This window comes from Rattus norvegicus, chromosome 1 (genome assembly GCF_021556685.1).
Source record: "Rattus norvegicus strain SHRSP/BbbUtx chromosome 1, alternate assembly SHRSP_T2T, whole genome shotgun sequence".
Classification (NCBI taxonomy): Eukaryota; Metazoa; Chordata; class Mammalia; order Rodentia; family Muridae; genus Rattus; species Rattus norvegicus.
Window position 1 is genome coordinate 135,447,091 of NC_141534.1, and position 16,078 is coordinate 135,463,168.

A 16,078-nucleotide genomic window follows, 5' to 3' on the forward strand; every position below is an offset into this window, starting at 1 on the left:
ATCTATCTTCAATGTACCATGTTAAATGTAGACGCAATGGATTAGTTGAATGGGAAAAATATACATTAGAGATCTGAGATTCCATGAGGTACTGTTTGAGGCTGAGGAGGAATGAAGAAACAGGATAGACTGATTTAATGGTGTTTTGATAGAGACCTAGATTGAGTAATACTACAAGTTCAGAACCTCCTTTTTTGTACCAAATAGAAAGATTCCTGCAGGTATAGACTGAGAGAGCTACTTTGATTTATATTTGCATAAGAATTCCCCATTCTTGTATAAGATGATATGCTACAATGGAAAAATATGGGATTTATAATATGTGCCAATTTCTGAGTTCCTTCAGATAGCATCCACACTGTTGGAGATTTCTGATGTGACTGATTCTCTGAGACCAAAGTTAGGAGTAGAAAATACTGCTGTAGAAGTAAGCACTTAAAGGTAGGCTATTTGAGTGACAGAGGTCACAAAGGGACCGTGAAACAAAAACAGCAAGGTAGTACTGCAACATGCAACCTAGTGAAAACAGACATCAGAGTGTTTTACCCTCAGAAACCATTGGTTTTCACTAAATTGCCATGGCATGTCTAGAACAGAAGTGAATGGAGGTCTTCAACAGTATTCCTTATTGGCATACAGAGTAAAGCCTTAGGTTTGTTGACAACTCAAATCGCCATATTAAGAGGACCATAGTTCCTCAATTACTTCAAGTGGATCAGCAATCTAACCTAAAGAGGAAGGAACCTTGGGCCCTATCAGCAATTTTTGATAATATTGTTTCTTATGGTCTCATAAGGGACAAATAGCTACTGAACAGATTGATTGTGCGCAGGGAAAAGTATTTCCAGGGATTAATGGATATTGGTTCTGATGCCGTGGTCCCTCCTACACACACACACACACACACACACACACACACACACACACACACTGGTCTTTTGGAAATTTTAGGGTTTATAGATGCAAAGCAGTTAATTAGTGGTAATACTTTTCAGGTTAATCAGAAATTATCTAACTGGGTCTTTCAATTTGGCCTATGGCTATTAGGTTTAATTTTAAGCACTTTCATAATAGCACTCTAGTGCTGAAGACATTGCATACTTGAATTTTAGAACATGGAGAAATCACACTGATACTGACATTGAGGCCTTATTCTTTCTGGATAGCATTCACAATGCTGGAAGATTCTATCACAGGCTACAGGGAAACAAAAGCAATCAAGTCTCATCTGGTTGTGAACTCTGTGAGCTACAATAATGACTGACGTTATACAAATACATCCATGGCTGCAGCAGTGGCATGAATGTTGTTGAGGTAACTAACCACTTTCTGACTGGACTCATACTCTCCAACAGACAATCTCATTCCTGGAATTAACTGGGATAAAAATGTGCCTAGGTCATTGGCTGAAGAAGAGGATCTGATGTTATTCTGGTGAATGAAAAAAGTAATAAACTCTCTTCTGAGGTCCTATCTTTATACTCATAGATTAGTGCATCTGTAACCCTCCTCAGAGAAACTTCTCATAACAGATGACAATTATATATAGACTCTCACAACTGGTCAACTTGCAGAGAAGAAGAGAATAATGGAGAGTGTTCAGCTCTAAATTTACCTCATACCCTCTCGTTCTAAGGCTCAGCAACAGTGTGATGGGTGCTGAGAGATGCCCCAGAGGTATGGGAACTATGCGACCAAATAGTATTTGCCTTATTTAATGGTGTCATTGACACAAGAATTCATTAGCTGGGAATGCACAAATAAGAACTAAATAAGATCAATCCAAGCCAAATCCAAGTACATATTTTGTATTACATACGCGCAAAGGAGAAGAGATTACCATCAATTTAAGTGTATAATTGTATAAACTTCAACTATTCTTTCCTACCCAGCAATGAAACATATGCATCTTGAAGCATCCACCATACAGTTAGAAATTGCCAAAATCACTTTATTTCTTCTATGCTTGAGAGTCAACTGTCATAAGCCCCTTTTTAACCAGTCAAGACTAAAAAGGCACCTGTTTTTTATGTTATTTTAATTATCCAAGGATTCCTATAATTTTATCAATTAAATAAGTAAATATTGATGTCATAGTCAGAAGCTATATAAAATCTTTGTTAAATATTTTTTAAAACAGATGATATTCCTTAAGACTATAAGAGCATTTTAGCTCATATACCAGGTAAAAGCAAGTCATGGCCCAAGTATGGCTCTTGTTTTAGAGTTTATTTATCCCTGGTTCTATCCACAGTTATATTAATGATCTCTTATTCTGGACCTCTGGGCTGAACATACTTTGCTGAGAGAAAGGAGTATAGCAGAACATACAGTCGAGCACAATGAGACCTAGGAAGGAAACAGTTTATTTTGGATCTTTATCAAGAAGGAGAATGGATAATGGTGGGGGAGGCATAGCTCAGGTAGCCAGAGTTGGAAGCAAAGAGTGCACATCTTCAACAGCGCAAAGAAAGTAGACAGGAAACCGGAAGTGGAGTGAGTGTATGAACTCTCAAAGCTCAACTCTGTTGATGTGCTTCCTCTTGCAGAGCTCGACTAACTTACAGTTCCATAGCCTCCCCAAACAGCAGCCTCAACTAGAGACCAGGCATTTAAATTCAATAGCCTTTCATGTACGTTTCATATCTAAAACACCGCACTTTCCAACCCAGGTCACTGCCAAAATAGAACTAGCTCACAGTAAGGTACAAGATACAGGTGGCCATGAACAATGTGCTGGATTTGTGCCACGTGACACAGCATCTGCAGTTCTTAAAAGAGTCACCACGAGACAGGATGCTGAGCATATAAGAATGTAGCCACAGTCAATGAAACAGAGGCTGAATTTGATCGCAGGACAAAGTACATAGGGGTCTGGAAGGACCAAAAGAATATGATAGGAATATACTGTGAGCTTGAAAAATAAGATAAATAATTAAAACCAGAAATTATTACATATTAATTTCTGGAAAAAGTTTAAAATAATATAAACTCATCAGAATTAATGTTTTTGCTTTTTAAATTGATCTGTTATTTTTCAAACTTGGAAATGTTTAATGAGAGAAGAAGAATAGAAGAGGGAAGAAGTAAATGCTGGCAATGAGCAGGTAGAGGGAAAGGGTTGGGGTGGGGAGAGAAAGGACAGAGGGACGAGCAGGGAAGAGAAGAGAGCAAAGAGCAAGAGTAAGAAAGCTGATCTGCTTTTTTAAGTCTTCATGAGAGTTCATGTAGATACAAAACTTGGTATTCAAAACACATATTCACATACACACACACACACACTTACACAGACACACTCACCAACACACACATTCACATCTACTCACACTCACCAAACACACACACACGTACACACACAGACATACACACCCCACACACACACCCTACAGCATACAACAGAGAAGAGGAGAGGGGAGGGGAGAGACGGGGATGGAAAGGGAGGAGAAGAGAGAAGGTGAGGGGAGGGAGGAAAGGGGAGATAGAAAAGAAGGTAAGAAGGGAAGGGGAGAAGGGAGGGAACACTGAATGGAATCACTTCACACAATTATGAGAAGAGATAAAAGCTTTGATTGCTATCTACAGTCAGAAGCCCCAAGGAATCTAATGATATAATCTCATAGACAGGAGTAGAAGAGTAAGCAGTATAAATTCTAGTCCAAGTCTGAAGGTTGAGAACTAGTGAAGCAGTGATGAAAGTCCTCCCTGAGGGAAGGAGAACATAGGCAACCCAGGCATGCAGCCAGACAGCAAAAGACATTTCGTTCTTTCTCCAACATTTCGTCCTATTCAGGTTCTCGAGGATGATGTAATGCTCATTCGCATTGAAAGGGGATATTTTCTTCCTTTAGCTTGGTAATTCACTTCCCACTCCTTCCAGAAACATCCATTCTTGCTTGTCCAGAAGCAGTGTTAACTCAGTGTCTGGACAGCCCGATTCACTCAACCTACTGTACAAAGCTAGCAGTCGGAGCACCTTCTGAGTTCAGTCTCGCCTGAGGAGATATAGCTGCAATACTAAGTGTGGATGCTAACGAGTGCATTCAAAGTGGAGGAGTGCTGTCCTGTCCCTCCCATTTTTCTTCTGAAATAAAACTGTGCCAATCAGAATTCTGCTGGGACATATACTGATAATCAAAGGTTTACATAGAATCTCGGGGTTAATTCCACTTTCAGAGGAGTTAAATAGCTTTCCATCCAGCTCACTTGCCGTCAAATCAAAGAATAACGGCTGAAGAGACATATCAGTACGTGTTGAGCATTTCACTATTGCTCTAGATAGGCTTTAGAATTAACACCAAAACATATATAATACATGCTTGTACCACACCACGAAATGGAAAATATCTATTCTAAATATACAAAATTCAAACGTGAGAAAGCTGAACTTTGACCAAGTTCACTGGCTGAAGAAAGGTGCTTGATAAGTTCATTACTGCTACAGATTCCATTGGAAGTTGGCCATTTTGAAAGCATACAGGATCATTTTCCAATGTTGAGGATCTACAATGCTTCATAGCACATATATTATCTAAGGCAGGAATAAAATTAAAACTTCTTAACATAGAATGCCTTCGTCTCTTCAGTGATGTCTTAATTCAGAACAACATTACACCATAGCCAAAATATACAGCATATTAATAAAAAGTTCTCCATCCTACATAAAAACTAAGTATAACCCTTTATTATGCTTTGAGGAATAAACTTTGAATATTTTTTCTTATAGTATGAGACTTACATGAACAAATTTGTCATCTGATTCCATCAAAGTAACCAACTTGTATCTGTCTGATCACTGCCTCTGTCTTCTTTTTGCTTCAAAAAAAACTTTTCTGGACTCAGATCTTTGATTCAGGAACCTTCTTTTATAGTATATGGATTTACCAAGATTTGTTTGAGGCCCTCACATTGTTAGGTCTTCAAAGATGAGCCTCTGCCATCCCAGTGGTCCTGGCTGCATTACTCTACATTATTAGCATACTATAATATGCGTGTGAGGTATCATTTGGTTGCAAGAGAACGCCATGAATTCCAAAATGAGTCTTCAGAAGATAAAACTATCAAGCAGCACAGCACTCGTAGGTTATCTTCTGACCCACGTGTTTTTCCATTGATGTTCAGATACCTGGCATTATGAGAGCTGGTGCTTTGACACGCAAGTATCCAATTACTCTCGATGTAGAAAGAGTTACCAGCACCTTTGCTTTTCAACCCTGGAGTGTCAGCTTCCTACGTTTCAAAGGGAACGCAATGCTGAAAGGAAAGAGCAGAAGGCTGTAGATGCTTGACTCCTTTCCTTCAGATCTCACAAATCTTGCCAGCTTAAATTCTGTCCAAGTGGATGGAACAGAAAGCTCGTCACTGAAGGAGGGCAGAGGGCAAAGGTTTGTGAGGAGCTCGACAGGTGACGGTGGCATCTTCGGCTTCTTTATCGCCCCATTTGTTTTTTTTTTTTAAACACATTTCTATCATCTGTCAGATATAAGGTGATAAGAATTCAGTTATAGGTGTCACGGATGAACTTCTTCAAAGGATAGTTCAAATTTTATTTAAAGCTGTATTTTAATGGGCCAATTAACTGAAATCATAATGTTTTCACTTAAGCGGCTTACAAGCCGTGGTGCTGCGTCTTCTGAGCATTCCCAACGGAGCACTGGAAAGTTCAAGTATGCTTTAGGGAGAGATTTAGGAGTCCTCACAGAGCTGTGTTACATTTGAAAACTGTTCTTTGATTTAGAGCTGGCAGTTTAGCTGTGATTATAAACTTTGGAATAAATCATGATGAGAAAGAGGAATGAACATCTCACCTGAGGGATAGCAAGATACTCTCTAGGTACCAGAAAGCTTTAACTAAGCTAGTCGAGCTTGTTTTTCTGTTCTCCACAGAATGGGTTCCAAGCCACAAGAGTTTGAGGGGCATCTCTGAATATTTGAAGACTATGTTTAGAGTGTGTGTGTGTGTGTGTGTGTGTGTGTGTATACATGTGTACACCTATGCATGTATGACTTCTATAGCTTTTATGTTTCTAGAGTAACCTACTATAACTTAGAAAAATGGTGAAAATATAGGTATATCTAGGAGGTAGTATGTATAAGAAACACTTGATTTCTAAACTTTTTTGTGTGTGTGTATTTGTATATATGAGTATGGACACAAGAGTGCTACCATGTGCATGTAGCAGCCGTCAGAGGACACCCTAACCTGTCATTTCCTCCTACCTTACTTGAGAAGGCAGTCTTTCTCCTCCCTTCTTTGTCTGTCTGCCTGCCTGTCAGATTGTCTTCATTATTTACTACCACTCTCACCAAGCTAGCTGTTCTGTGCTATGTGCATTTCTAGGGAGTCTCCACTTCTAATCTACAAGTAAAAACACTGGAATTTTAGATGTAAACCATCATGCATAAATTTAAGTATGTTCTGGGGATCTAAACTTAGGTCCTCATGCTGAATATAACCACCAAGCCATCTTTCCAGCTTTATAAATGTTTTTAATGGATTCTATTTTTTTTAATGTACAAAATATAGAGTTCATAAGGCAGGTAATATTCAGTCTCAGACTTTAATGTATTTCCCTCCTATACCACTTGAATGCATTCAAGAATTTTAATATAATTAGTCCAAAGGTTTATTTAAGAGTTTGGTTGTATCTCTGTAGAACTAAATTACTCTTTGTTCTAAATTACTCTTTGTTAGATTACTTATCTAACAAAGGACTGACTGGTTCCAGTGACTTGATATGCAAAATTAAATAGAATTATGGTTTTAGTGTCCTTATGTTAGGAATCTCAAATCTAAAATGATCTTGTTGACCATTATAATATAACACACGAAAAATTCTACATTATGACACTTCATTTTATGCATAAAGTTCTTTTTTTTTAATTAACTTGAGTGTTTCTTATTTACATTTCGAGTGTTATTCCCTTTCCCGGTTTCTGGGCAAACATCCCCCTCCCCCCTCCCCTTCCTTATGGGTGTTCCCCTCCCCATCCTCCCCCCATTGCCACCCTCCCCCCAACAATCTAGTTCACTGGGGGTTCAGTCTTAGCAGGACCCAGGGCTTCCCCTTCCACTGGTGCTCTTACTAGGATATTCATTGCTACCTATGAGGTAGAGTCCAGGGTCAGTCCATGTATAGTCTTTAGGTAGTGGCTTAGTCCCTGGAAGCTCTGGTTGCTTGGCATTGTTGTTCATAAGGGGTCTTGAACTCCTTCAAGATCTTCCAGTTCTTTCTCTGATTCCTTCAATGGGGGTCCTATTCTCAGTTCAGTGGTTTGCTGCTGGCATTCGCCTCTGTATTTGCTGTTCTTAATATATTTCTACCAAATAAAAGACTGAAATGTGTATGTATTCAAAGAATTCAGGTAATGGCTGAACTAAGTCAGTTGTCTAATTTCACATGGAAGAGGTTGGCTTCATAATAAATTAAATTGTATGTAAATGAACCCATTTGGATGTAAAAATGCATTTGATGAAAACTTTTTTTTGGATTTGAGTATGTGAGTTAGAACAATTTTCTGGCATAAAATAAATTTTTCTATCTATCTATCCAACCGTCTGTCTGTCTGTCTGTCTGTCTGTCTGTCTGTCTATCTGTCTATCTGTCTATAATATTATGAAAGTAACAGGTTTTCAACTCCTTGAGTTATCACATTTATTTTATGCAAGCACACAAACTTCTACTGTTTAGCCAAAATATGTACATTTATTTCGTCTTTGAAGGACGTATGATACTCAACAATTGATTTTGTCTTTGGCTGGATCAAGTTTGGCATGAGGAGGTTTGTCTGTAAGATGGCTTCCCCCATCCCCCAAAGTCTCTCTGTGACCTCTTCATTGTCAAGTTATAAAAGAGTGTTTGATGTCAGATGGCACTTTCTCTGTGTCTTTCTAAAGTTTTTGCTCCTGTGACTTCATGCCTTGTATTTCCTGACAGTTTGCCTAAACGCTGGCACAAGACGGAAGTGTCTTGTCCAAGGTGACACAAAGTGTTATGGCCTCTGCGGTTAACGTGACACGTTTTCACACTCAAGACCTCTCGCTGTCATAAGGGCCACTGAGGGTGTAGATTCCCTATGACTGCCATTTAAGCAATATCGGAAAGTTCAATGATTTGTGAGCTATCCAGACAAGTACCTCAAATATTCTTGCCTTTCAGGACTACAGGTACCCTCTTAGGCAAAGGATACAGCAGAATTCTAAGTAAAGCAGGATAAATCAAAGCTACTCATTTCTAATACTTCAGATGGCTAGAGTCCTGTCACTCTTATTGTTATCCATGTCTTTTTCCTAATGCTAGGCTATCAGCAGGGGGACACACAAGAACCAATGCATTCCAAGGACACAAAACACCAACTGTTCTTCAAGTATTAAAATATCTCCCTAGCCCCCAGTCCAAGGTATGCTTGGGATACTTAATTTCATCATGCTTACTACAGTGTGGCACAGTTTAAGCACCTTTTTCAGTGTGAAACTCAAATTTAAAGCCAGAATTTCATGTGTAGGGAGAAGGCAGACCAAAGTATTTCTCTGAATGAGTTGGGTTTTTTTTTTTTGTTTGTTTGTTTGTTTTTTTCAGATACCACAAAGTTTATCTAATCCATAGTGCTCGAAACTACTTGAGGGATAAATAAGTCAACAGAGAATTGAGTCCAAACTCAGAGGTATTACATGATGGTAAAGAATCTATAGTGCTTTGGATGATAATTAGCACATGTAATTATTTAATTGCTGCTTTATTATTCTTATATACCCATGACCCCACAGAATGCTGGGCAAATTTCCACCCACTATTAAGTTCTCCTGTTTAATGTGGTTTCAGAGCTCATCTTTGTCCTCTTTCTGACAGTCTGCTTTTTGCCATGCTATTTTTTTTTTCTAAAAGGTGTGCAAATGTACCCAGGATGGTTCGTTTTGTTATCAGTTCCCCAACTGCAGACTCACTGATCATTAACTAATTGTCTGTGCTCTATTGACAAGTTGACCACCTTCTTGCTAATTTTTGCTGACATTGTTGGAGGATCCCAAGTACTTGGCTAACCTTTGGCTGCTCACTCAAGAACCATAGGTGGGAAGACCATCGATCACGCTGGCCTCTGTGTCCATGAGATCCTCATCACTGCTCCAAGCGATTTGTTTAATGAGGCATCATTAATTGACAATGGGTTGGGAGACAAAGAATTTACTTTACTGCAAATACAGTTCTGCTAAAGTGGACCAGAGACTCTGAAAAAAAAAGTATCAGGGGAAGTGAGCTACAAAAGGGTTTAAACACTATTAGGCAAGTAAATGTGAATGCTGGACAGGTCCTCACAGTTGATCTGAGAAGGATACACTATGCACCATTAAGTTTACATGGATGGTAAATAGTAGTGTACAGCCTTAACAACACTGACATTAGATTATTTTCTAAAGGGATTAGCTAGAGGGTGGGAAATCTGTCAATGTGGATATGATGGTAGAAGCTGGCATCAAAATTCAAGTGTAATAATAATTGGGTATAATAAGGCTCCTTAGACTCTCAATTACACTTTCAGTCAGTGCTAAAAGCCCTTCATGCAACCAGTATTTATTGAATATCTAAAATAATATAGGGCCTGTTTTGGTGTATATTGATAACTGAGATGTTTATAGATAGAAGCAAACATATGGTAAGAACAGAGATTAAAGAATGTATATCTTTTTGGAGGCTTTAAAAAACATTTGTAGGTATATAATGGACAGAAAAGATGTGTAAGTAAGCTACATAATGTTATAAGGTAATAGAGGGGGACAGAAGACCAGTAGAGGTGCAGAGATTAGGAGAAGAGTGGGTGGTAAAAACAGTAATTTAAATTAAAAAAAAAACGTAACTTAAGACAAAAAAAAACTTAAAAACAAAACAAATCAAAAAAAGCCCTGAATTTAGAAACCAGGCAAAGAACAAGACAGAGAATAGGCACAAGCCGATTAAGACTCGACATAAATTCGGATTTACAGAGCCAAAAGAAACTGATGAAGGCATTACGGTCAGGTAAGCATGAACAAGGGAAGCACGGGGAGCAGAGCCCCAAGACAGGGTGCAACTGATGTGAAGAAAAACAGCAAAGGGGCCATTTTTACCCTCAGCGGAGCTCTGGCCTTCAGCGTAAAGTAAGATCATAGCTTAGTCAATAATCTAATCTAAGAAGCACAAGGCAAGCCGTTGTTGGAAATAGAAACATAAAGCAATTTCTGCTGTCTGTGATTACAGATAGTGTGAGCTCAGCATGCATTTGAAGATGTATTTAGTTTTCAGCGATTTGGATTTTGTAGCTTCCATTGGCTTGGTTTCTGGTGGTTTGGTGTGCAAAGACTGGTTGTTTCTATTTAAGTCTCCCACTGTTCACAAGGGGATGTCAAGAGATTAGGCTAGGAGAGAAACCCATAGCTTGCCTAGAGAGGCAAAGGAGCTAAATTACAGGGATCTGTGTGGTCCCACATGAATGCACCAGTAGAAATCTTGGAACAACAACAAAGACATACTTTTGTATGAGTAGAGTTTGTCACTAGTTGGCCAAAAAAAAAAAGCCCTATTATGGTATATCTGACACTGAAACATGAAAAAAAAATCAATTGAGTTTTACAAGAACTTGTCTGTTTCTCGCCGGCATTGTCATGACTTCTTGAGACTCCACACAGCTACTGAACTGAAAACTCCAGAGTGTGAAAAATGTAATCCAACTCTATTCACGATCAGCAAAAGAAAAATCAACAAGCTATGAGTCAGAAACAATGTAAAAAAATCTTTTTATTTTCAGGAAATACTAGTGAAACAATTCACGTTTCTCCCAGATATGTGATTGATATCTGATTTCATTGCACAGTATTCTGAGCAATTATTTTTGTAGAGTTCTATATGTCAATGAATTTGGAAATTAATCTTGAAAAGCATATCTCACAGTTAAAATTTTGATTTTAAATTTTTTTGTGGTAGATGATTGTTTTTTCCTGAGACAGGATCTTATGCAGATTATGCAGATCAGGTTGTCTTGGAAATGATATCAATTGTCCTTTGTCAGTCTCTTGAGTATTGGGATAACAGGCATGCCCCAACTTGACTGGCTTCATGATTTTGCTTTCCAGGTCTACGGCTAGAATTTAATTACTTCTTTTCCCTCTATTTGGAGACCGCAGTTAATTTTTCAGGTCAGCTCTCTTGGCATTGTGTATAGTTATACTTATTACATCCTTTCATTTATATAATTAATATATGTATAGAATTCTATGCCAGGTCTAAGCTGTGCTAACAGTCCTATTAAAACAGTGTATCAGGTCCTTCAACACATTTAGCATATGATAGATAGGTAAGAAAGAGTATGGACTTGAGGTTCTGTTTTGCTCATCAGTGGTACCCAAATGGAAGAGGAAACGGTCAATGGGGATGATATTACAAATGACTGCTCTGTTATGTTTGCATTTAAATAATTGCATTGACATTGTCCGTGTTTTTCTTCTGACTCTTACTTATAAACCAATAAGACAACAACTCCTCTTAATTTGTCTTATGAAGAATGAGGAAGAGTTATACTACAAAGAGTGACCAGCAAATTTCTTATAGTATTCTATATTACTATTAGAATAACTACACTTTCCCCCACATTGATCAAAAATCAATGTGGATTTAGTTAGTAAAGTCATGAAAGTGTTCTAAGATAAAAATCTGCTGTTTTGTCTTTGTTTTGTTGCTCTTTGTTTGTGTTTGTTAGGCTTAGCAAAGATTTAATGCACTGACTAGTTTTATGATTAATTCACATAAGCGAGAGACATTTGGAAAGAGGCACTTTGATTGTGAGAATGCTCCTACCATACATACTGGCCTATTAAGGGAGGTAGCCAGTTTTGTTTTGTTTTTATTTGTTTGCTTACTTGTTTACTTATTTGACTTTTTGTTTGTTTGTCTTTTAGATTTATGATTGATGTGGGAGAACCCAGATCACTGTGGTTAGTGCCCTAGTTTGATGATTCTGGAAGCTATAAAAATGCAGGCTGAGCAAGCCATGAGGAGTTATCTGGTAGGTAGCACCCCTCTACTCTCCCTGTTTAAGATCCAGTCTCCAGGCTCCTGCCCCACTACAGTTTGTGCTCTGACTTCCCTTAGTGACAGACAGTTTTCTGAAAAAGTAAGATAAGATAAACTTTTCTTTCCCAAGTTGATTTTGGTCATGGTATTTATCACAGTAGAAGAAACACAGTGCACACAGGGATACAATCCTGTTAGTATTTAGTGGTGTTTATATTTATTAATATTGAATAGAATGATAAATTTGTTTGTATATGAGAGTCTTTCTTTCACTTTGCCTAACAATGATAATAATACCAGTGAGAATAAATAACTATAGAGATGTGCATGGAATTTTCTCTTGTCATCTTCTTTCCTCCTTCTGTTGTCTCTCTTTCCTCCTCCTCTCCCTCTACCCCCTCTATTTCCTCCTTCTTCACTACCAGCATCTCCACCACCCCTACTTCCTCCTCCTCCTCTACCAAGCTATATTCTCAGCCATAATGTAAAGCTTTAAGAAAATTCTACTAGTACAAATATTTTAAATAATGAGTTTAATATATATTGATATTAGTATAATATCATTTAGGTGTACTATACTAATTAAAGAGAGAAAATAAGCGAGACTGCATCTACTAAATAGTGAAATCATTTGAAACTCAAGTTTAACCAAAGTATGAAAAAGAACATTGGTACTATTGTGGCACAAATACTACTGTTGGTTGCTTCAATAAATGAAAGTAGTTTATGCTCTTATAGAAATTCTTCACTGTATGTTGGAAGTTTAACAATGGGCTAGCTTATCTGTTGCTATCTATTACTATTACTTTCCAGAGGCAAAATTTTACTATTTAACACAATCACAAAGAACTTTATAGTCTCTTTTACTGTTGTGCTAATGTGGTGGGATAGTTAATCCTGGCTGTGGACTTGACATACCTGGGAAGAAATCTCAGTTGAGGAACAGTTTCCATTGAATAGTCCTGTGGTAAATTTGTGGGGGTCATTTTCTTGATGGCTAATTAATGTAGTAGGGACCAGCCCACTGTGGCAAGTGCCAAACCTAGTCACTCAGGTCTGTGCTAAGTAAGAAAGGCATCTGAGCAAGTCATATGAGCAAGTCGGGGGAAACAAGCCAATGAGCATCATGACTCCATGTTTTCTGCTTCAGTTCCTGCTTTTAGATTCCTACCTTGACGTCTTGCCCAACTTTTCTCATTTATGTACTGTGTTATGGAAGTTTGAGCTGAAATAAACCCCTTTCTTCCTGAGTTGATTTTGCAGTGTTTTATCATAGCAACAGGAAGTAAACATTGACAGATGGTATTTACTCTGTTCATCCCTGAGTAACAACAGAAAAATTTACTATGGTTGTCAAAGATGGACAGTCCACATTTTTAGATTTACATTTAATATCCTTTTTTCAATTGTTTTTGAGACTATATTTACAACATTTCTTTCATCTCCTTTCTCCTTCCAACCTCTCCACATTTCCACAATGTTTCAAATTCATTGATTCTTTTTTCACTGTTATTGAATCTGTGTGTGTGTGTGTGTGTGTGTGTGTGTGTGCGCGCGTGTGTGTGTGTACATATGTTAAAACCTATTTGGTTTATATAGTGTTACTAGTATGTGTTGCGGTGAATTAGTTAAGCTGCTCTGGCTCCCAGCAGCTGTACCCACCCAAGAGTTCTTTGGATTTGCAAATGAAAGATACACACACACACACACACACACACACACACACACACACACAGCACCGTCTAATTTTGATATGCCTTGGCTAACTCAATGGCTGGGCATTTCTAATTCTCCCCCTAGCTAGCATATATTTTCTGACCATATTTCTGGCTTAATAGCTTCTAAATCTATGTTTTGTCTGTGCTGCCCTTTTATGTTCTGGGCAGTCCCTCACCCCCAATAGTGTCACTTACCCTTTCCACCTACATTTTGGGTGATTTTTCTTCTGCAACTCTTAAATCTGATCCCTCTCCCTTATGTTAATTCTCCCCCTCAACCCCTTTCTTGGTCCCTTGCCTGCACAATGTAAAAGTCCCACCCTGTTTCCCTGCTTAGCCAATGGCTGCAAGACAATAATTTATTATCAATTAAAGCCAACTGAGAGCAGAGATCCTCAGTTCTGAAAGTGCAGCTTTTGGGAGTTGAAATAAGACAAAGCATTAGAACAAATTCCCAACAGTATGAATATTTCAGAGCTGCCCATTTGACATTGGACAAAAAGTTGATGTGCTCTACCTGATGTGTTCTCCTGCTACCAGCTTTCTTCAGTTGCCTATAGTTCTTTGTACAGGTTCAGGACACAATGGTTACTCCCCATCCAGTTGCCATACACATTGGTGTTACCATTTGTTTAGCTCAAGTTTGGGTAGTAAAATTGGTGAGTCATTATTTTCCTTTGTATTACTAAGAGAAACAATCCCATAGCAAATTCTCTGATCCTCTAACAATTTTTTTGCCCCCTCTTAAAAACTGCTTCCTGGGGAAGAGGTTCTGGAGTTTATTGCAGGTGTAGCCAATGGAATGGGGGTCTACGAGGCTGCATTCTAATTGGTTGTGATTTTCTGTAGTGGTCCCTTTCTGTTGCAAAGAAAATATTCCTTGATAAGAGACAAAGACTGCACTCATCCACGTACTTCTGAAAATAAGTTAATAAAGAATTATTATTTTACGAAGAATGACTGGAGCTTTCACTGTCTCTCAGAACTTATTGCTAAGAAATAATTCATGACATGGTAGTTAACTATTATTAACATTAAAATTTCCTGAATGTTTCAAGAGATTTAAATATCTAATCTGTCTTGTTGAAATTTCTTTGGTGTTTTACTAATTCTCTAATACTATTTATGTTCCAGAAAGCTACTAAAAGTTTTTATATATTAATGGTTTATTTTCTTTATGTATTATATACCATGCAGTAACTAAATCAAAACCCAATTATTAATACATATGCTTAAATTGTGTTATATTTGCTCAATAACAATGTATATGAATGTTCCCATGTGATCATAGAATTTCTAGACATATTTAGTAACTTCCATTCAGTTTTACTTTCTCTCTCTCTCTCTCTCTCTCTCTCTATCTATCTATCTCTCTCTCTAAGTTAATTTTGCCCCCTAAAAGCTGGCATTAAAAGTATGTGCCAGCACTTTCTCTCCACTGACCTTCCAAGGAGAGACAAACCAGGAGCACACAGGGCTCAGAAGCCACAGGGTGGCACAGGACAGGACCCTTCTGGTCTCCATCTGCACCCAGAGCTGGAGTTATCCCACAGCTCTCAGGACCCAAAACCTGCCCAGAGAGTTGGTCTCCCAGGAGCCCTTTCACTCCTAAGAACTGGCTCAGAGGCCCACATTAGGGACAAACTTCAGTCAGAGAGAACAAACACAACTAAGATCAGAGATAACCAGATGGTGAGAGGCAAGCACAAGAACTTAAACAACAGAAACCAAGAGTACTTGGCATCATCAGAATGCACAAGAAACCTAGACAACTCCAAACAGATTGGACCATAAAAGTAATTTCTCCCAACACATAATACTCAAAACACCAAATACAATAAGACAAAGAAAGAATATTAAAAATAGTATGGGTAAAATGTCAAGTAACATATAAAGAAAGACCTATCAGAATTATATGAGACTTCTCAACAAAGACTATATGAAAGCTAGAAGATCCTGGACAGATGTCATACAGACCTTAAGAGAACACAAATGCCAGCCCAGGCTACAATATCCAGCAAAACTCTTAATTACCATAAATGGCAAAACCAAGATATTCTATGACAAAACCAAGTTTATACATTATCTTTCCACAAATCCAGCCCTACAAAGGATAATAGATGGAAAACTCCAACACAAGGAGGTAAACAACATCCTAGAAAAAAATAAGAAGTAATCTTCTTGCAACAAAACCAAAATGTTAGCCAAACAAACATAATTTCACCTCTAACAACAAAAATAACAGGTAACGACCACTATTGCTTAATATCTCTTAACATTAATGAATTTAATTCCCCAATAAAAGACATAAACTAGCAGACT